Source organism: Haliaeetus leucocephalus, unplaced genomic scaffold, assembly GCF_000737465.1.
Source record: "Haliaeetus leucocephalus isolate CR32 unplaced genomic scaffold, Haliaeetus_leucocephalus-4.0 Scaffold295, whole genome shotgun sequence".
NCBI lineage: Eukaryota > Metazoa > Chordata > Aves > Accipitriformes > Accipitridae > Haliaeetus > Haliaeetus leucocephalus.
The window spans coordinates 10,133,955-10,157,169 of record NW_010972731.1 but is presented as its reverse complement, the minus strand read 5'-3'; the positions used below and the strand labels follow the sequence as shown (position 1 = coordinate 10,157,169).

General features: G+C 51.8%; 1 protein-coding gene across 1 annotated transcript in view; it reads right to left on the bottom strand.

Moving 5' to 3' along the window:
* HS3ST4 (heparan sulfate (glucosamine) 3-O-sulfotransferase 4) overlaps positions 1 to 23,215 on the bottom strand; it is a gene marked incomplete at its 5' end in the record, with an annotated part of 64,795 nt that overhangs the window by 1,330 nt on the left and 40,250 nt on the right. The gene's annotated exons all lie outside the window — the stretch shown is intronic.

Here is a 23,215-nt window from a genome sequence, read left to right as displayed (position 1 = left end):
AGAAAATGAAGAGGTAAATGCTTGTCCCAGCTGCCCCCAGTTAAAGATTATCATAGCAAGCTGGAAGGTATTAAATGATGTCCCTGCAAGAGCATTACAGCCTCTTTCACACCTCCTCGGCTGCTGAGTGCTGGAGAGGCTGGAGGGCAGTGCCACAAGCCAGGCAGCTACCCCTCTCCTGCTCCTGCACGCACCGTGGCCGTGGCCAGCCCTAGCCCTGCGCCCGTGCCCCCTGCCCCCAGGGCTCCACTCCGGCACCCGCTATGTCACCTGCAATAGAGATGCCCGAGTGGGAAACTGTCTGGATCCTAAAAGCTGCAGAACACCCGCCTCGCCTGCCAGCGGTGACCCCGTGCAGGCGCTGACCCAGGCAGTGTGGGGGAAGCGCTGCCAGCCCCCGCCACCCTTCCCAGCACCGGGTGAGGTGAGACAACGCAGGAGGCCACGGAGCTGCAGCGGCTGCGTGTACAGCCGCGTCTGTCAGAGCGCGCCCATTCAAGGCTTTCTGTACCCACAGTGTACCTGTTCAAAGGGTAAAGGCACAGTATTGGCTGCTTCTTAAGTGTGTTTTAACAATATTTTTATCTTAAGCTTCTCAAATACTTGCACCTAGGCACACCCACACAAAGCATAATTTAACCTGTTGTTGACTAATGTGCCGTGAAGATGCGGTCCCTGATGGTGCTGCTGCCTGGGAGGCATGAGGAGGAGCGGTGTCACTAATCGCAGGAAGCACTTGCGGCAGTGGCTGGGTCTCCTGCAGCAGACACAGAGGATGGCGATGCTCGGGGTCTTACAGGATTATCCCTTCATATTGCAACTATTTTTAGTACCAACATACGGTGAGAAAACAATGTGAATAGGCTGGAAATGGTCCTGTAAGAGCACCTTGGGCACTGTCGACCGCAGCGATGCTGACATCAAACCGCTGAGCCGCAGGAAACAGCCATTTCAGGAATTATGCAGCTGAAGTCTGCAAGCAGAAGTGGCTGTCAGGCAAGGCCCAGCTAGATTTGCCTGTCAGTGTTGCCTCGTCTTTGTGACTGCTAAATGCATCAGCTTGCTTTAAACCTCTCCGTAATTTGTGTATTTACTGCTGGTGTAATCCATCCAGCTGGGCTTGTTTTGCCAAGGTGCTGCTGGAGGAGGTGCTGGGTCTCCTGTCAAGGCAAGAGCAAAGGTGGGTTTGGTGCTGCCACAGGGCTGCTTGCGCCTTCAGCATTTTTGGGTGAAGAGGCCAGCGGGTCCCATGGCTCCCCCTCTCCTGCAGTCAGCATCTTTCCTGTTGAAAAATCTCTAGCTGAGTCCTGGCAATGGGGGTTTGTGGGGAGCAGGGCTGCAGGACTCCAGCTCACCTGTTTCAGGGCCAGCGTGCCGGTGGCCAGGCCCTGCCAGGGAGCTCATCGCTCCAGCGTCGTGCCCTGCCAGAGCTGCCTTCCCAACATGGCGGGGCGTCTGCAGTCCTGCCTTCTGACCGGAGCACTTTGGTGCTTTGTCCTTGCCTTGCATCAGCCATTTGAGTAGCAGTGATACACAAGGAGCATGGATCAGGTGCAATGATGCATGTTGAGGTATTTTTCCTTTAAGAAAAGCCTGAACAAATTAAGAGGGATGCAAGCACTTGGGGACTGCAGATGCTGCAGAATTACAGACTGGCTTTCCTGGGGGGGATCCAGCACCCGGATTTAACAGCCCTGAGGGAAGGAAGCATCTTTTATGGCTATCCACATCACAGCAAGGCCCACAGCATGATCAGGGAGTGAGTCCTCAGGTGCCCACTGCTGTACAAATAGGGTGCCCTTCGGCTGAGCCCTGTGGTTGTGTAAGGGAGTGGTGCAAGGGACATGCACAGAAAATGAGACTGGGAGGTTGAGCACGTGGGCAGGCAGCACTTGCCCCAAGGAGGGCTGGAGCAGAAGTGCTCCGGGCTGCTCTCCAAAAGTGTCTGACAGACAGGAGAGCATCACTGATGGCCAGACCAGGGTTTCCCCTCCCCAGCGCCACACAGTACCCACGCTCCAGCTTGCCGCCATGGCCGGGGGCAGCAGCCAGCTGGGCACTGGCACCACTGGCCGCAGGGAGCAGTGGCTGGGGACCGACCCTGCAAGGGCATCCTGCCAAGCTCCCAGGGCTGCACCGGGGCTGACCTGACTGCTCAGTCTCTGCATGATTCTGACTGGTGTTTGTATTCCCATGGAAATTGCATTCACTCAGCAGCATGTCTTGAGAGCAACCGGCCAAAGATAACCCTCAATTTCAGGATATGACCCACTGCAGAAATATCCCCGCTGCAGAGTCCCACTCACTGGCCTTGGCAGGCACTGCCTTCACATGCACAGCAAGCTTGCAGTGCACCAGTCCTTTCTGCATTGCCCACAAAATCCAAGCGTGGCTGTGTAAAATTTCCTGTTTGATTTTTTATTTTTTAAATATTGCTTAACAAACTTGGAGCCAAAAGGCTAAAATTTCTGCATGGAAACTAGGTCTCGGTCTTGATGTGACAGAGTGGTGAAAGGAAGGAGGAGAGCTAGGGTCTGAACGGGAGCAGGGCTGGGGGCTGCTGGGGGCAGCTCCAGGCAGCACTGCTCTGTGCGACCACTCTGCAGCCCGGGTGCTAATTGCCGGCAGTGGAGGAGGGGGAGCAATCCACCTCCAGCAAGGACGAGGGCCACGATCACAGGGCATCGCTTCCCCACAGCAGCACCAGACACCCCGGGCCCAGCATCGCAGCTGCGGCTCACTGGTGGGACCCAGCCCTGAGCCCGTGCCAGCAGCCAACGCGGCAAGCTAAACTATCTTGTAAAAGCTGTTTAGAGAAACGGCACCGAAGAGCAGGCCAGCAAGGACCTCTGAACAATGACTCCATTTCCCTGCTACCAGGCTCTCTGTTTGGATCAGGCGTTTTGCTCCGAACACACTCAGCCGCAGGGGCTCAATCACTCCCCACTGTCACCACCCTCTGCTGCACTCACTCGCTTGCCTGGAGAGGCACGAGCAGCACAGTGATATTGCTGGCTGCGGTTCTCCCCCCACATCTGATCTAGCCCTAACCTGGCAGAGTTCTCGCAGCGCTGCCGTCTGCTGCTGCACCATCCATCATCCACCCAGATGCCAGGAGGCAATGCCACTCCTGGCTGTGCTGTCTGAGGTTTAGCCATTGCAGTCGTCTGCATGTTGCAACCTGCTCCTCCAGCTAGCGTGACTCAGGTGTGGTGCTACATCGATCTCACCAGAGTCCACGCTCCAGCGCTTAGGGCAGCATCTGGCACTGGAAACCACTTTAGCAGTGGCTGGAGGCAGTTTCCAGCCCTGTTGGGATGAGCACTGCACACAGGCTGAGCCAAAATCTCTGCCCCAAAGACCTTCCAGAGAAAGAGTAGGAGCCTGCGAGGAGGAGTGGCAGCCGAGCTGCAGGAGCCAGCGCCTGTGGCTGTCCTCGGGGCTGTGCAATCAGCCTCGGAGAACACGTGGAGGAGTGAGGCAAAGAACAGACCAGGGAATAAAGGCGCTTCCAATCCAGTGACTTTGCCCAGGGCATTCCTAGAACAGGTTTCTATTGAACCATTAATTACCAAAAATCAATGTGTTACTCTTCTGTTCCTTGCTCCACAAAATAGTTATTTTATCATCAGTTATAGCTAGTAATTTGTATGCATTTCCTTTTTAACAGATTCTATCACAACCTAGCTGCAGACCACATTTTACCCTCCTGCTTGCTGTCCTGTGCTAACACCCAGAGCACCTCCAGAGTACCGGAGCTGCCAGCCCCCAGGGACAGAGGTACCACAGCCTGGGTGGTGACTGGGAGTTTTCCTGCCAGGTCGCCTGTCTTTGACACCAGGCAGTAAATGGGAGCCCCCAAGGAAGGACGGAGAATCTCTCAACCAGCTATGGGATTACTCTGCCCATGCTCCTTTCCTCCTGATTGCTATCAATCACTGAAGATTTAATGAGTCCTGAAGCAGAAAGTTTTAATATCGCTTTTCAATCTCTGTAGTTAGCGGCAACTCTAGATAAGGTTAACATGCACAGAGGTGTCCAGTCCCTCCTGTGTCTTGCTAAGTTCGCTGCTCAATGACATCAAGCAGCAACAGGGTCCATAGACTTGTTCCTCAGCGCTTGACAAGTGTTTATCCTTCATGCCGGCTCTATATTCACTGCTGTCCTGCTCCGCAAGGGTGGGAGTACGGAGCTCTCCACCCCCTCCCTTTATCCCAACCTTCATTTTACACCATGGTAAAGCTTGAAGGGGCTGGACCAGCTCTGATGCTCCCTTTGCCAGTTCTCCACAGGAATACCTAAGGTCTCCATTCCCTCCAGGTTCTCCCAAAGCATCCCTTCCAGGCCAGGGGCATGTTTGATCCTGAGCTGATAACGGGGTCAAAGCTCTGGGGAGTGCCGACCTGGGGCTGTCATTACTGCTCCTGCGGCTGCTGCTGGGAGCTTGGATCAGTGCTTTGAGACAAGAGCATGAAACCAGACCAACAGGATTGCAGTGAACCTGTGGCGTGTGGCACTACGGGAAACGGGAAGAGGCAGCTCTGATATTTGAGTGAAGAGAGCATCAGCTGAGACAGCAGTGGACTGGGTAACAGGAGAAGGAGCAGCGTGTAAAAGTCCTTCTGCCTTGCAAATGGTGTTGGACTGTCAGGCAAGCACCAAACACCATCACCCTGTGGTGTTCAATTACCCCAACACTGTGCATCAGCACCGCACATTTGTTTGTGCTGTCTCAGACAGGATAAGCTGGGTTTCCTATGCAATTGTCTGAGCAGAAGGAGGGACCAGCAAAGGCAGAATTGGCTGGTGTATGCTCCTGTTCTGGTTTTGGCTGGGATAGAGTTCATTTTCTTTCTAGTAGCTGGAATAGTGTTGTGTTTTGGATACAGTATGAGAAGAACGTTGGTAACACATTGATGCTTTCAGTTGTTGCTAAGTAGTGTTTATACTAAGTCAAAGATTTTTCAGCTTCTCATGCCCAGCCAGCAAGAAGGCTGGAGGGGCGCAAGAAGCTGGGAGGGAACACAGCCAGGGCAGCTGGCCCAAACTGGCTAAAGGGGTATTCCATACCATGTGACATCACGCCCAGTATATAAACTGGGGGGAGTTGGCTGGGGGGGGGGGGCAGATTGCTGCTCAGGAACTAACTGGGCAAGTGGTAAGCAATTGCATTGTGCATCACTTGTTTTGTATATTCCAATTCTTTTATTATTATTATTATTATTGTCATTTTATTATTATTTTCTTCCTTTCTGTCCTATTAAACTCTCTTTATCTCAACCCACGAGTTTTACTTTCTTTTCCAATTCTCTCCCCGATCCCATTTGGAGGGGGAAGTGAGTGAGCGGCTGTGTGGTGCTTAGTTGCTGGCTGGGGTTAAACCACGACAGCTCCTCAGAGTCAGACACCCTGGCAGCATGCAACAGGCTGTCAAATGTCAAAATGTGGCAACTATGAGATGCCAAAAGCTCTGCTAGACTTCAAGCAATGGACTCTCAGGCAATAGGGCTCGAGGGGACCATTGCTGTTGTCTGCTCTGACCCTCTGCATCGCAGAGGCAGACCTGCCCCAGCCCACCCGGAGCATTGCCTCCACCAGCACATCTGCTCTGCAGCAAGGAGCCTGGGGAGCAGAGGGGCCGGGGGGAGCTCCCGGGCTTAGTTATCACCACTCGCTGCTACTTAGCACCTCGGCTGCAGTGTGAATTGGTCTAGCCACAGCCACTAGCTTATTGTTTTTTTGTAATACATCTTTGTATCTGGTCTCTCTCCTAGCTGACAAGATGCTGTTCTGCAAATAAGTGCCTGTGCAGTCTCAAACTAAAAGCTCAGAGCAAACGGGGGCTGGCTGGGCCCTTGCCCCTTGTGCCAATGCTCTGGCTGTGCAATGAGACCGGAGGGTGTTACTGATAGTATTTGTAGTGCATTTGATCTGGCTCCCCGCAACCAGCATCTCCCTGGCACTGCGAGCTGTCTGCAGCCCCTGGGACATTTGGGCAGGTACCCAGGGACCTGGTGCTTGCACAAGCCTTCGTTTGCTCTGTATTATGGATTGTGGCTGTGATTTGTGGGTTTTTAGATGACAATGCTTTAAAAGAGATAAAAATTAATCAGAATTCAGAGAAAATACTGCTGCTCTCCTTCACCCATGCTGCCGCACCTGTCCATCCTGCCGCTCGCAGGGGCTGGGTGACAGCCAGGAGCGGGGCTCCCTCTCCTTCCAGGCACTGCCATGCCATGGCAATAGCTCCTTCACAGACAGTTTTGTAAACAAGGATTTTGGTCTCCTCTGTCTTGCCTTTAATATTATACTTACTTAGTCTTTACTTTAAATTATGGTTTCAATAAGCTGTTGCAAAAAAACCCCCAAACCTCTAAGCCTTTTCTCTGTGGTGGGGACACTTCAGACAATACACTGGAAGCAAGTGTTAGTGGCTGATGTTCAAGTATAAAACAAACACACCAGGGGTTTATAAAAGAAGCACGAACAAACTATTAATTACAACAGCCCCTTCAGATGATGTTATCACAATAAACAGGAGCCAAGAAATTGCAGAGCTAATAATCTGAAAGTGTTGCCACATTTAAGGACTGTGTTTAATTCCATGCACAATAAAGACAAATGGATAGATAGGTTGACACTGAGAAGAGACAGCAGGGAAGTAGCGATCAAGGAAAAGAGGAGGAAAAGCAGATTCAGCTTTTGCTGTATGGTTTTAAGGATAACATTGGGAGCTGCAGTGTGTCCTCGAGGCACCCCGGCCCTGCAGAGCACCAGAACTACTGCAGCTCTGGGATGCAGGCACAGAAATGCTTTTTCCCAAATTCTGCCTTGTTTCAGAGTTACCTTCTGAGTGCTGCCTTTCCTAGGCAGGCATACGGACTGCCTTGCTGAGCTCCCACTGTGCAAAGGCAGCTGTGAAGGAGGCTTGAGCCTGTCAGCCCCAAGAACCAGCGCGTCCTGCACATGTCCTGCTGCACACAATAGCTGTTGCCAAGCGCGCAGCAGAGAACAATACACGGCACCACCGGCTCCTGTTGTCGAGAATAACAAGGGTGTTAAACCTGGAGCAGCCGAGTCTCTGGCACGGCACGAGTACTTCTCAGAGCAGTTAACCTTCACAGAGCTGCTGCCATGTGCTCTGGCCCTAATTGCGCGCGTGCCGACAGAATGCTAACCAGCTCCGCGTGCTTGGGCAGGATGCGACGCTCCGGATCGCTCTCCTCCGGTGGCTGCTGCAGAGCAATTTGCAGTGCTGCGCCAGGGCTCTGCTCCTGGAGAGGACTGCACAGCCTCTTGGACACGCTTTGGTTTTTCTTGCAGCGTTCCTTCCCCTTTCGATGCCACGCTGCTGACCACGCCTGATGCACCTCTGCAGAGCAGCCCTGGAGGTAAAGCGTTGGAATGGGACACGGCTACCCATGGCCCTGCCACTGGCCTCTACTCACCTCCTGCCCCTCCTCTGTCTCCATCGCTACCTATCTGAAAAAGGGGGGCAATGACAACAAGCCACTGGAAGGAGTTCCACCGCCATCCTGCGTTAATGACTCCTTTGCTCCGTTACAGGGATGGGCGTCATTTCTTCATGCTTTTTGGTAGCAGCATCTCTGTGCTGTGCAATGTCAAAATGAAACTTTTATTGCCATTCCTGGACTTGGATCCAGGAATTACCTGGTCCTCCAAGCAGATGATCAAATATGTATTATTGGGTGCTTGCTTGGGCTTTTGATATTTCTCTCCTTTCCTGTTCATTCCTCAGTGCTGTGGCCTGGCAGCTAAGGAGGGCCACGTTGCTCTGTGTGCTCCCCAGCACCCCCACCGCTCCTGCAGCTCCCCAGTTGGACAGGGGACTCACTGCGTCCCTTCTTCAAGTTTTTTTCTCTGTGCATAAAACTGGCACCCAGAGGCTGTGCGGCGATGGGCAGGACATCTGGCTCCCACTCTCCTCCGGTTTGTGGCAAAGGCCAGCTCTAAGCCCTCATTGGGAAAATGTGCTGTAGTAATTGTTCTTAACTGCTGGCTTCAGACAAGCTCTTTATTTTCAAAGGATACATTTTATAAATTTGTGAATTTGCATGTTGCCAAAATCCCCTTGTGGTTTATTTAAATCCAGATTATCTTGTTTATTCCTTCAGTCACAGCTGTCATTTATCTCTGTGTAGGCAGCTTGTTCACGATGTTGCAGGTTTCCTGCAATCCCACTCAAAAGGAGTCTTTGTAACTGTATTTTCATGTTCTCAACAAGAGAAAAAAGTTCACAGCAACTCCCAGGGCTTGGAGAACTGCAGAGAAGGACACGGATTTGCACGATTGCTATCCAAAAGAGGCAACGGCCAGGTGCTGCAACAGTGTCACCTGCCCATGGAGCTCATCTCTGCTGCTCCTCAGGGTAAAGCAAACATCTGCTTTTGTCTTCTGAAAAGACAAACATGAAGTCATTTTCCTTTTTATTATTAACACATTCTGGTATAATCGCTTGAGCTGTCAACTGTGACCTACCAGTAATTCAGCAGGCGTGGGACTTTCAAGGGGAGAATGGCATTGCAACCGAAGACTGCAATACGCATTAAAAGCAGAACCTATTTGCTGTAAGCCCCCAAGTCAAATCTCTCGTTGAATTTGTTCAAACATAAATTTACAGCTGAATTTACATAGGTTTAATGTTTTATAATCTTTTTGGTCTGTGAATCTATATTCAAGACTGAGTGCATTAGCTTAGAAATATTGTGCTTAACGCTGAAAATAATTTTAATCTCTCCAAAGTCCAATCCTTTGCACATCACTAAACCTCAGAATCCAATCCCTTCTAATAAGAGACACAAAACTTGCATCTGTCGCTGCCTAATAGATTCATACTGCTCTAATTCAAATGGCTTGCACATGTCTGTTAAAAAACATTAAACGCAAATTGTAAAGCGCATTCAGAAAAGTGGGTGCCAGTTCAGACTGGGGCTAAAGCAAAACAAATCTCCCCCAGGAGGCTCACTGAAAGAGTTTAATGGTTTGGAGGTGGTGGCTGTGGGAGAAGGGGGTGAACCACCCTTCTCTGTGACTTGAGCTCTGCTCTTGCAGGACTTAATACCCCAAATTAAGGGCTGCCTGGGGACCATTGGTTTCGCTCTCCAAGATGAGCAGCTTTCCCTTGTCCCAAAGTTTGCAAAGCCATTTGGTGTCCACGCAAAACACTCTCATGAGGGGCAGTCTGAGACTGCAAGGACACTTCCTTGCTCCGTGCCAGCCACGTCCCCGCTGAGCTTCTCCCCAGCGTCTCCCAGGCCGTTGCAGGACTCGGGAGCCCAGGACACTACGGCCGGAGCAGGGGGCAGCCTGGGCTTGGGAGCATCTCACTGCCCCGCAGCAGGGCCAACTGTGCCCCCAGTGCTGCCGCTGCCCTCGGGGGCCGCCTGGAGCCATCCCTCCCGCAGCAGCTCAGCCAGGATGGAGAATGGTCCTGCGTTGCCATACCAACGCAGGTGCTAACGCGGTGTTGACTGACGGCGAGCTGATCTGATCAGAGAATGGCAGCATCAAGTTGCTACGGTAACCAAAATGCCAAATTGGAAATTGTGTCAATAGCAAAGTTATCCAAGAGGAGGCAAGCGTGCGTAGCGGGGCACAGCTCAGGACACCGCAGGGGCTCGGCTGCATCCCAGGTCCAGCCTTGGGACCTCCACTTCATGGGACACGGCTCCCCAGCTCTCTCCTTCCCTCTCCTGCTCCTCCACCTCTGCCTTCCTCGCAGACGTGGCCAGAGGGGTCTGTGCCTCTCGTTGCAACAAACCGCAAAGGACAGTGCTCCCCTCCGGCGACGGTGCAGGCAGCCCAGGCTCGCAGGGCACCGCCGGCATTGGCTGGGCACGCGTCTGGAGGAAGGATGCCGCACCATTCGAGCCGCCCTCCCAGACGCTGAGGAAAATGCCTTTGGAGTACAGTCTATTTCTAATGTGATTTTTCATCGTCTCGCCCAGTCTGGAGTCCAACAATCGCAATGAAAGGGATTCTGTGTCTCCATAAAAAGCAAAATCTTTAACGACTCATTGGCATGTGCTTAAGTTGGCCCGGATAAGAAGTTACTCCTGAGAGCCTGCTATTGATTCTGTCAGGGATTCAGAGATTTTATAGGCATTGCTCAGGATCCCTTTAGTACTTGTACCTTCTTAATGGCTCTCATTGCCAATAGAACTGAAAACATCCCCGTGTGCACTGGGAAGCAGATGAATCCATGCCAGGAGACAGTGCTGCACTGCTGCCGTGGGAGCATGGCTGCCCTCCACAGCCAGCCAGGCAAGCCTCCCAGGCAGCCCTGGGGAGAAAACCCTTCCATGGTTCCTTTGATGCATTTTAGGAGGTGAGGGAGATACCGGGTCTAGGGAAAGAGGTGGGTGAACTTCACCCAGGAAGCCTCCTCTCCTCCTACCACTATGCAACAAAATCAGTGGGCAGCTGGCTGAGTAGCAGACAAAAATATAAATAAGCTCTGATTTCACTGGGACCATCTGGCTCATGCATGATAGGCGGGTAAGAATGCTATAATCATGGAGCAGAGAACTAAGCTGATCCATTAAAGTATTTTAGCAGAAGCAACTATGGAACCTGTATTAATCCAGCAATGCTTTGTGAACAGACATCACAAGGTTAGATCCATTCAGTTGCAATTAAAAATAACCCTCGCTGTTCAGGCTGGCTTGTATAGCTATTACAGCATTGTGTTCCCCAAAGACTCTCATGTATATAGATTGTTGATGCTCGCACAATGCAATCTGAAATTATGATCTTAATGCTAAATCTTGCTTTCTTCTGTTCTTTGCTCAAGTGGATCTCCTCTGGGATATGGCTGTTGCCTTGTGCTGAAATCCCTTGCCCATCTGACTGCACAGCTCACACACAAATTGGACAGCCTCAGATTAGACAGTGCTGCTATGATTTTACCGCTTTCCTAATGGGGGGTGCCCTTAACCACCGCCTTCCTCACCAGCAGCCACGGTGAATGCATAGGGGTGTCCTGACTCCTGAGCTGCCTGGCCTGGTCCAGCAGCCTGCCTAGGAAGAGCCACCAGAGCTCTGCAAGCTCCTGGCACAGCTGGAAGTGCTCGGCACATCTGCACTGGCACACACCGTCTCGGGTGGCTCACAAGCACGGCCCTCGGCACCACTTGGCTTCAACTGTGCAAAGCAATCTCAGTCCTGTGGATGGAGATGTGTGTTCGGTGTGACATTGGTTTTACCAGGCATAAATTTGGCCCAGTCTCTCCAATTTTAGTGTAAGATTTATTGTTGGTCGGTGCTCAGCCATGAAACAAGTTGTGAAAAAGGCTGGAAATGCATATTTCTAACACCACTGCAGTCAAAACTGTTTTGACGAAGCCTCACTACCGTTCTCTCCAGAAGTGCTGTGATCCTATTCACTGGGAATATCTCAGTGTCATCTACCAGATTTAATTACTGTATTAATCACAGATATAGCAAAGCAGCACTAGTCTAAGTGCCCTGCCTCTCACACACGTGCTGGAACCGGGGCTTGCTGACAGAGGCAGTGGCGAGTCCTGCCTCCTTTCACCGAGGATGTTCACGTCAAGGTAGGCTGTTCCGAGTCCAGGTTTCCCTTCAATGTATGGGTACATGTCCCTTGAGTGGTAGTTCATTCATTTTTCACTGTCATAGGAGGAAGGGAAAAGACCTGGACATCCATGACTTGGTATAAATCCTAGGGCTAAGAAAGCAAGCAGCCATCCCAAAAAGAAGCATGCCCACCCTCAGGACTGTGTGTAACCATGGCGAGCTCCACACTCAAGGGAGGCTTGGTCTTGCAGAAGGAGTTCAGATAGTTTGGGGAGCAAACAGCAGCTCTTTAATGAGCAAATAAATACAAACTAGCTCTGAAAAACTTGGGGTGTCCCAATACCATGTCTCAGTCACAGGCAGCTTGCTCTGCCAAGTGGGTCCTCCAAAGCACGGCGGTGCTCCTGTTTCTCCCCACTCCCGTTCCCCTGCCTGCTCAGAAGACGTGGCCAACCCGAGGGTGTCACCTGCACCTCCAGGCTCTGGGAACGCACGTGCTAATGCTCAGTATGGGGCTGAGTGAGGACCGCGGCAGAGCAGAAGGGAGCAGGGTGGAGCACCTTCCCTACACCTGCTTGGAAAGTACTAATACAGCTGGAGTGGGATGAAAACCTCCTGGGGGGGAAAATCCCTGACACAAGCAAGCTAACCTCACTGCCTGTCTCTGAGATCAGCCGAACCTACTGTGTGCTGCAGAGCTGTCTCCGCCTGGATTGGCCTGGAAAGCCGTTTGCAGCCCCCGCTCCCCGAGCTCGGGCAGGAGCAGCCCCTGCCAGGGGTCGGTACCCGGGGCTTGGCAGGGGCACCGGGCTCCCTCCGCCTTCCCCTTGCACGCTGGTGCCCAAGCAGCGCTGAGAGGCCAGCTAAGCTGAAGCACATACAAGCATGCACGTGCTCCCCTGGCTGTCCCAGTCCACTCCGCAACCTCGGGAAAGCCGCAGGACTGCAGCCGTGCCTGCCCACGTGCCAGTTCCCAGCACGCCCGCAGATAAAACGGGCATGAACTACGTGAAATGCCGATAAATGTGTTGGCCTATGCCTGCAGGACAGAAATCCTCTCCGAAACACTAGATCCAGTGCACGTTGTTGGCAGCAGGCCATCGCAGACCTTCCCTTCCCACTTGCTTGGGAAGACCCATTCCCAAGGTGGGAACTCACCTCAGACATGCAGCAGGAGGAGCCCCAGTGCAGCCGGCCACGTCCTCCTGCCCCGAACACGGCTTGCAGGCGTCTGTGCGGAACTGCGCAGGCACCCACGCAGAAGCATCTCCATCCAGCTTTGCCTTGCTGATTGCTAAGTAATATCTGTGGAAGTTTCAAGACTGTTGATAATACATGCTATTGATATTGCTGGCTGCGGTTCCTGGAAAAGCCAGTTTGATATGGAAAAGATACAGCTGAGGAAGAGAGTGCTATACACACAGTCCAGTTCACTTTAAATACTGATTTCACTCAACTGGGCAGATCAAACCATTCCTGTTTCCCAAAGATCACCCCTTCCTGAGAAGGAAGGCCATGAAAATAGAATATTAAAATGTAGTAGTATGGAGCTATACATTGTGAGGAGTCCTTTTTCATCTTCTGGAAAATTTACTTCTACCAAGAAAAAAACCCTGACAATAACAGCTGCCTAAGTGAAAGTACTGCTGCTGTATCATGCTAAAAGCTTTTCAGGGAAAAACAGTAAATAAATTCCACACTTCAGATGTATCTGGATGTTATCCTAACACAGTGCCAGAGTAATAGGCAAGCCATCAACAGCTAAAAGGCTGGGAATTGTTACGGAGGGACAACAGAGGAACGATATCTGCAGAACAGGTTGAATAACAAAAGTAATTGTACACGTCCTGCTGCTGAGCTCCTGCAACGCTGGCAGCCAGGGGAAGGAGAAGGACCCTCAGCCCACCAGCATAGAAAGGTCTGACACAAAACCACCAGTAAAGGTGGCCATAGGAGTTCCTGGCTGGTCAGAAGCGCAGCCCCCCAGTCTTCAAGCTTGTGCAACTACTTGTCTTATTTCTAGTTGTAGACAAGACGGGTCCGTGCAGGCCCACTGGTGCCACAGGCAGAGCGGCTGAACGCAGGAGCAGGCGGGGAGGAGGAGAGGGCTGAGGAGGACAGGCTCTGGCAGGGAGGCGACAACAGATGCTGGAGGTAGCAAAGCCAGTCCCAAACCTCTCCACATAGACACTGGGGGCCAGGTCTTCCCGACTGCATTAACCTCCCAGCTGTCCAAAACACAGTATCCCACTTTTTAATCTACAGCAGGGCAGTGTTCGCATCCAGCCCCAGGTGCCCAGCACATGCCCTGGGCAGAGCCCCGCTGCCCTCCCTCGCCATTACCAGGCAGCAGTGAACACCACCACCCCAGCCCCCTTTACTGCCTCTTCCCTGCAGCCTCCCATCTCTCCCGCTCAGCACCCCAGGCAAGCTGGCTGTGTCAGTTCTGAGTCCCCAGAGCACCCTCGAGGCATTTAGAGGTGACACTGCACCATCTTGGTCCCAGCATCAGACAAGCCCCACGGTGGCCAAGGCATCCCCCAAAGTAACCACCAAGGACTGCACAGATCTGAGACTCCTCCGTTCCCATCCAGGAGCTGCTCTTCTGCCCCAGGAGGGAGCAATGCCAGCCAGGCTGTTGCCGAGGGCACAGCTATTTATTATTTGCTTCTGTCGATTATTTTGGGGTTTAAGTTCATTTATTATGTATGCAAAAATGGTAATACACTGGCATATGAATGTCTTTTAGGCATACAATATCCTTATTATTCAAAATGTTTTTTCCTCCATAATTGAACGGTTTACCTTATTATTACTTTATGTTAATGACCCAGCATTTCCATTTTTCTATAGGATGCTTAATTGTAAGCAAAGTGCAATCAGAATCAGAGATGCCAGCTGTAATTGACAGCATCATAATAACAGCCAGCATCGCAGGAACAAAGTACTAAAATAAATGGCAGTGGGGAGAAAGCCGCCTCTGAAAATACCCAGGAAGCTGTTCTGGGCTGGGACAGAGCCCCATCCACACAGGATCCTCTCTCCAAGCAGTGACAGTTTGGGCATTAACACAGATAGAGTGCTATTTATATCAGTTTGTACATTTAATCAGTTTTTTGCAGTTTTCAGCGAGATGTGAACTATATCCCTGTCCAAGGCATTTGGTTCAAATCAGCTGAGACAGAGAATAATCAAGATTTATGATTCTCATTCTGACTCGGATCACACAGTCAGTGCAATCGGTACAGCAGAGCTTCCTCTCTGAGCCCGAGTGACATCCCTTCACTCTCCCTCGCAGAAGTGATTTAACGTCCATCTCAGGAACTGTCAAAATGCTGCTGCAGCTCCAGATAACAGCGACTCTGGGCTTTCCCCCCTGTTCCCCCGCTGCACGTGGCCACACACTCCCCTCCCGGGCAGCAGCACTGGAGGGGCACCATGACCGAATTAGGGGTTGTTTGGCAGAAATCAATAAAATAGCACTTTGCAAAATAAAAGGGATTTCATCTTGTTCTACCTCTCAGTACAGCTTAGAGCAGCCAGGAGAAGGAGTAGCCTGTGGCACATGTGACCTTCCTTATACAGAACATCCTTGCTGCAGGAACAACATCGCAGGCTCTGCACAAGCCACCAGTGTCTGTAAGTCGTACCTGCCCCACTGCAAGGGGAAGGGGTTTGGTAACAGAGCGAGCACTGGGTCTGCAGCAGGGAAGGTCCCTGGGAATGGCTCAGGAGGCAGCTTCCAGCAACCCAGAAAGGGTTGTCAGCGCTTCCAGCAGACAGCTCTATTTCCAGGGGCTCAGAGCTGTGCTCTCCAAAACCTCAGCTGGGAAGCAAATGTTTAGATAAAAATTAAATGATCCAAAAGCAACTCTATTAAAAAAGAGCCAGGTGATGGGAACAGACCAGTGGCAAGTCTGTTTCCAAACCATTTTGAAGGCAGCCATACCCTGCGTGCAGGCTGGCCATGGTGTGCCGCCACTGGCATCGGCTCTCAGGATGCTCCAGTGGGCTCTTCCCCAGACATCTGCTCCCGTCAGCGTGAGACGGACACGAGCCCGGGCCAGGCAGCTCAGCAACAACTGCGGAGGAGGATCCTGGCACATCATATGCTTTCGTGCCTGGGAGAGACCCTGCAGGCTACGTCCACACCACCTGGCAGACCTGGGCAGGAACCCTCCTTGGGCAGCACAGCCTGAGCATCTCAGCTGATAAACCCCATCTCCCATGTCTGGTTCATGAAAACAGAGCACTGTGACCCTGGTAATGAGGGCTTGGTAGGTTTGGTGGATTCATCCAATAAACAGGGTGACAGGAGCTCTGTCTTGATTGTAGCAGGCAGTGAGCTGGGAAGGGGAACACAGGCTCATCTTCCCTTATGCACACCCTCGAAATGAAGGTAGAGAAATATGCCAGCCACAAAGGGAAAATAAACCCATTTACTTGCAATACTGAAATCTCCATGTAGTGACTTCATCCATATAGGTGCCTGTTAATGTTTTGTCTTCTTTAGGGTTCATTTAGCCATCTTTTCCCCATACACACTATGCGCAGCATAGCTTAGGCTTAGCCAGGACTCTCCGTTAAATTCACACATGCAGTGTAACATTCAAGTAAGTGAAAAAACAGACTGATGCCACTCCAGTCAATAGAGTAAACAATTCATGGTTTGGATAAACAGAATTACTAGTGCTGAAGAGCCCTGGGCAGCACTGCACACTCTGATTAGTGTAAATGCTAAACACAAACCAATTAACACTCTCTAAGTCTGCTTATCTCATGTCACTTAGTGCTAAAATAAAGCCTAACACTAAATACACATATTGATTTAGCCATTAAATCTAGCATCACTCAAAATAGCTCATTATATTACTGAGAAACAAATAAAGTCACCTTAATTTTCAGAAGCTACTGTATTACAAACAATGACTTAATTGCTCCATCCAGCATCAGGGAGTTACTACTGGTACTGAGAACAGACTGAGACTACTTAGCCTAAAAATTAAACCTAGTAGGACCATAAGCAGAGGTGGCAAGAGGGCATCCCTGTGTCACCTCAGGTAGCTTCACTGTGGAAGCACGTGGCATGCTGGCCTGATGCTGTGCCATCAGCTTACAGAACCAGGATATAAACATCCCCACTGCTAAGGATACTATTGCTCCACTGGTACCAGACACAAGTCAAGGGCACCAATTAGCTCCTCTAAGGAAGAGGACAAGACTTACCACACAGTCCTGGCAAACACTACCAACTGCTGCTGCCCTTTCCTAGAGTGCAGTCAGCACTGACAAAACACCAATCTCAACCCTTGAAGAACTAAAGCTACTTTTGACTTGATTTGGGGTTTATATGCCTGTTAATTTAGAAACTACTGGAAGCTGGTGTGTGGGAAGTCGATAATGGGAAGAGCCCGGCTGGAGGTATCGTGCCCTAACGAGCACCAGGAGAAGGCAGGGATGGGACATGGGGATGTTAGCAGGCAGTGTGTGATGTTTACATTCCTAATTACAAGAGCTAATTCTTCAGTTTGGCCAGGTGTCCCTTCTGCAGACAAGGTTAATGGGATGTGAGAGGCCACAGCTGCCACAGCACCAAGTGAGGAGGACAGGCAGGGGACAGCAGTATTTATCAGCCAGGAGCAATGCAAAAATGGTTATCTCAAGCTGTTTGGAGGCACGGATTAAAAATAAATCTCCCTGAGTTTAATATTCTGCCAGTCAGCTCCTTTTTGTAGGTGGAATCTATTAAAAAATTATCTTTCTGCTAAAATGCTAAAGTATTTCTGACATTTAACAGCTTGCTTCAAGCAAAAAAGTGCAATAAATACATGGGAGAGCTAATTGGCTCCAGTACACCCGGCATCCAGTCCGTCATGAAGAAGCAATGCAGTGCCAGCTTTCTGATGGCTCCAGCAGACCCTGAACACCTCCTCCTGAGCAATGGCACATCTGCTCCAGTCCCCCCTGTTCACCCAGCGTAACTGGGAAGTTCCCACCGTGATCCAGCAGCAGAACAAAACCAGCCACAAACCGAACTTTTAGACCTGAGGCTACCGGGGGGGGGGCACATGCTTTAATTTGGTCTTACCGAAGTCTAGGCTTTACGGTACTTAGTTTGCTGCAAGATGCAGAAGGAGCTGCTTGGCAATGTAGTCTTCTCAATAAAAATTAATGCTTTAACAAGAAGCCAAATAGCTACAGCTAATGTACTTCTGAATGAGATCTAAATTTTATTCATAAGCATCAGTGTCAGGACTAAAATAACAGTTTTATGGACACTATGAGCATAAACAGCTCCGCTGATTCAAAAACAGAAACTGCACTTCTGAATGAATCAACTCATTCATTTGGAACAAAAGCATCATTTTAAATGCATGCCTCGAATAAAAGAGAAAGCCAGAGACAATATTCTTCTTGTGAGCCTGCTTCCAAGAGATGCACTGCAGAGGAAAAGGGAGACTAGCTCCTGGGAAGGGAATGGTGATTGGGAACGTGTTGGGGAAAAGGAGCAGAGATCACTCAGAAGCTGCCTGGGACATGGATCATCTACCTGTGGAAAAGAATCCCAGATGGGAAAGAAGAGTTTTATGGTGCTGCGAAAATCCCCACTGAGCTCCAGCATTCAGGACGTGCTGGCTCTGGTGCCTGTTGAAATGGCCTTCATTTATTTGGGATGGATTGCACCATGTTTAGATATTTTTCTGGACTCCTGAGTACCAGATATTGGGAAATCAGAAGAAATTTAAAGGAAAAAAAAATCTCAGGGCTGCGGATATCACTCACTGATATGTGAGAGGATGCACAGAGCCTTTGAATGTCCTTCCACATGGATTTGCATGGATGCAAAAGCATCTGCATGGATGGCTGTATCCATGTTGCCATCGTATGGGATGCAGCAGTGTATGATACAGCAGCAACTATGCTAAATTTATGTTGCTGGAGAAAAATAATACAAAGGAGATGACCCTGTTTCCTGCGGATGTTTCCAACAGTTACCGGTCCCTGGTCTTCATGCTCCACCTCTGCCTGTGCTGTCTTCCTTGCCCTCTCCCAGTGTAACACATTGTGGTGGTTCCCAGGAGCTGCCAGTCATGGTGCCAGGAGATGCTGGCTGTAGCACGTGCTGGAGGCAGGGCAGCTCGGGCACGTTCCTCAGTTTGGGACCCTTAGTGCTGCCTTACCTGTCATTTCCAGACATCCTTTAAATGGTGGTGGCCTGGGAAGGGCCCCATGGTACACTGCACGAAGGACTCTCCAGAAGCTTAGTCTGGATCTTGATGTGAATAATGATAACACACAGATATCTGTTGCTAGCCCAACAAAGCAGTTACAAATGCAAGTTAAAAACAGTGATAAAATTGGAAAATGTGGAAAGCTGTATAGCTAGCAGCTAACTGGTAAAAGATTTTTAGGCAAATACATCTTGGAAAGTGCACTCATTACAGACAGAAAAGTCAGACAGATGTCAGGAAACACTCTGACATAAAGAAAACTTTATAGGCATGCGTGACAGGACGAGAAAATGACAGTCATCTGGACTGGTGGCAATTCTTGTGCCTCAAGGCCTGAAACGAGGAGCTGCGCAACACAGCCGGTTCTGCTGAGCGAGGGCAAGAGCGCCCGCAGGGCACGGCGAAGCCCGGGGCAGCAGAGGAGCCACGGCTTGGAGATGGTCACTGGGGCGGTTTGGCTGGGCAAGGGAGACCGAAGAGGGACAGTGACACAGGGGATGGGGCTCACCGGGACGAAAGCCAAAGCCCTGAGTCCGCACTGCCTCCTCCCCTCGCGGTGCCTCCAATGGGCGTCTTTGCAGAGACAGGGCTCCTCCCGGCCACCTTCGCCGAGCCCCACCAGAGACGCCGACAGGCGTCAGGTCACATCTCCTGACGGTGCCTTTGCAGAGGATGCTGAGGGCACCTGCCCTCCCCTGGCACGCGACATGGCCTGCGTGCCCGCGCCGTGGCGTGACCATGCCAGCCAGAAAGACTCCAGAGCACAGCCGAAACTGGGTTGAGAAACACATTGGGTATTCAGTGACGAGTCTGTTAAGTCGTCCGGCTCCTAATGAAACCGTAACAGCTCTGGACAGTTTGTTTATTTTACAAGGCCATTTACGGGCTGTGCAAGAGGAAAACTGCCAGCTCCCAGCACCCCCCCTGCTCTCACACGCTTTCTGCAAGTGCAAACAGGACCACGCAATTGCAGTCGATACTGAAACACCCCCGGCAAAGCGATCCTCATCCAGCCCTGAGCACCCAGAGCTCCCGGCTGGGACGAGGCTGAGCCGAACCCTCCTGCACCGGGCAGCCCCTGGTTCCCTGACAGAGCCCATCAGCTCGAGGCGCTGCAGGGCAGCTTGCCCCGTGCCGGGGCTGGGAGTGCAGGCAGCCCGGCTCTTGCCACTGCCGCGTTTCCCGTAACTGGGGTAATATATCTGTGGCCACAAATGAAAGATCAATATTTATTTAACACACACACTACCCTTTAGAGGCCCTTAATTGTAAATTAATCATCATTAACTGACAGTAATTGAACATGCTGAAAGCTCCGATCACGGCTTTCCCCCACAGCGGGAGCCCCTGGCAGTGGAGGGGAGTGGGACGGAGGTGGAGGCAGGAGAGGGATGCGGCAGGAGGCACTGCCAGCCCCACGCACCCACCCTGCCCAGGCAGCAGAGATGCTCGGGGGACCGCTGCTGCTCGGGCAGCCAAAGCTTTGCTCAGCTCGTAGCAATCCTGCGCCGGAGGGACAGAGTTCTGGGCTGGGCTGGGGGACCCTCAGCAGACCATGACAAAATGCGGGGGTGCCCCCAGGAGCAGGCAGGTGCCCCTCACCCTGCTGCAGCCCCAGAGCCCCTGGCAGGACATGCTTGCGCTTTAGCCCCAGTCTCACCTCCCATGGGGAAAGGCAGTGGCCTCCAGACTGGAAAAACCCCTACGGCCCATGTGTCCAGCATGGGGGTCTGCAAAGACAAATGTGAGGAGTGAAGGGACCATCACAGGAGAACAAGTGCACCGGCTGCGCTCTGCCTGCTGCCCTGGGGCGGCAGATGGTCCCAGGACAGGGAAGCACCGTTACGTTAGGTAGCTCACTGGTTCACCGCGTGCTGTCCTGTCTGCCAGAGGCACAGCTAGTGACAGGCTCTAAGCCCAGGGGGGATGCCTTTCCCTTGGGAGGGAGAAGCCACAGTTTGTTTCTTTCCAGAGTTTACAGAAATACAGACCAGAAGTGCAAGTGGCAGCTCTTCCTCCCTTGGCTCCTGGGTAAATCAGGTGCGAGCCTGCCTGCAGGGTACAGCGGGAGAGCAGCCGGAGGGAGGCTGGGGGAGATGCGCGGTCACCAGCAGAAGTGTTTTGGAGAGTGCTGCTTTTTAGACAAACTTGCACATTCGAGGGCTTTTGAGATATTGGTGCACGCTCTCGTCTGGGGGGTTAGAGCAGCTCCACCCTGCATTTCTGGTGTTACAGTGATTAAGCAACAAAACATAACTTAGTCCTTGGTGGGGAGTGCAGGAGAGTGTGGCTGATCTCCAGTGCCAGCAGGCTGTGCAGAATGAGCTGGCAGAAAGAAATGCAAATTCCCTTTCTGTAAGGACGACAGTGGCACGAACACTGACTTTATTAAAATGCAGAATTATTTCAGGGCCCTTTGTTTAGCTCAGAGCCTGGAGGTAATTTATGCGCAAGGATGGAGCAGTGAGGGCTGTGCTCAGCTGCCTGGCGCTGCCAGCGTTTCTTGGCTCGTGCTCCTGGTGTGAAGGCTTTCCAGCTCTGGAAGGAAGGTCTGGGAAGCCCACAGTCTCCCTGCTTGTTCTTGTTGAAGAAGTTTTCCTGTCCCCACAGCTCCTACGTACAGCTCCTGGGGACTGGGCCTTTAACATAGAGGCTAATTAAGTGCTCACTTATCAAGTAGGCTGGTCTGCTGCTCCATGCCTGAGCCTTTCCCCCTCAGCCTGCCCTTCTCCTGCTGCCCAGAGAACAGCAGCCTGACTGCACTCACGGCCTGGAGGCTGCTGCACTGGAGATGCCATCCGTGGATGCCGGTGCATGGCGTCCCCATGTGCCTTCCTACAGGTCCCTTGGGACAGAGACGAGCGCATCGCCCCACCGCAGCCTGGCAAAAGAGTCGTTTGAGTCGTGGGCAGCGAGGAGACCCGCTCCCTGCCCCGCTGCTGGCTGCGGCTCTGCCACGCCACGGGGTGCGAGCTGCACCTCTCACGTGGGAAATGCAGCAGCGTTGACCCTTGCAGCCACCAGACTCGGTGTCACCGCTGGATCTGCCCCAAGTGCCCTCAGTTGGGCAGTTCATGGACTTTGCAGCCCATGAATTCTGTTTGGATCTGGGGACTTGTAGCTGGCAATATGAGCCACTGCAAGCTCTGATCAAAATTTCGGGCTTGGTCGGCTCTTCCGCAGCTTTGGCCTCTATAGTGAAGGGAAATGGGCAGGATTTGGCAGAAGAAATCCCAGAACCTGGCACAGAGATGACAATTAGTTTCTTACGATGAAATACTAAAACTCAAGAGGGATGCAGCTCATTCGCCCAAGTCAGGACTCCAGCACAGCTCAGAGTAAATGTCCCGGTCTGCAGCAGCAGACAACTGGGCAGGTTCCTGGGAAGGGACCTGGAGGTTTCCCACGAGCCACATGAGGTGGACAGAAGAGAGAGGAAGATGCTGCCCAAGGTCTCTCAAAGGCAGCAGCAAGCATGCTTGCCCATGACCACAGTGCTGGGAGAAGGTCCAGCCAAGTCACCGATGGCCTGGGGGAGCTGGCAGAAGGCTCAGGCCGGTGCATTTTGGAGGAGCAGGTTCAGCTGGGGGTGCTGGGGGGGGCAGCAGCACAGCCTGGGAGCACAGAGGGATGCCAGGGCAGAGGCAGGGGCTGGGTGCTGCTGAGGCAGCAGAGTGGAGATGCTCTTGGGCATGGGGACCGATGCCAAGCACTTCACCTCTGCCTGAACATCATTGCTAAGGCAAACAAAGGCTCCTGGAGCTTGTTGACAGGGAGGTTTATTGAGATGAAATCTTCGCATCAGGTTGTGTGTTCTTGTTTTGAGGAGCTTAAACTATGTCCAGGATCAGGCTAGATTAAATCCTTGACTTCCACTGCCGTCCAGGAAGTCTCATCTAGGCCGATTTGCATTTTCATCTGCATACTAATGCTGGGCTTATAATCAGCAAGAAAACCTTCCCAGCTCCTTGCTCCAAAGGTAAATGTCTACAATGGAGAGTAAACAGGGAGGAAGGCTCCTGCCGCTGTGCCGCTCAAACAGAAGCCCCCCCCCGTGCCGCACGTACAGGATTTGCTGTATCCTGACTGACAGGATATCGGGGGCTCTGCCGCCTAATCCTGAGCGCTGCATGTCTGGCATTAGGATGCGCACTGCCGGGGCTGTGTTTCGAGAATATTACAGTGTGTTTGACACAAAGTCTGGCTTCACTGAGCCAGGTTTATCACCTGATAAAAGCTGCTACACCCAGACATTACAGGCAGAGCAGAGGACCTGCTATTAACAGGGGAAGGAGCTGGTGAATAAATCCAGGACTTCTGCTTTCATGCAGGTGGGGTGCAGATTTAGGTTGAAGAAGAACTGTGCTCTCTGTGTGATTCCTAAATTACACCAAGGCCCTACATACATTGATCACCAGCAGCTG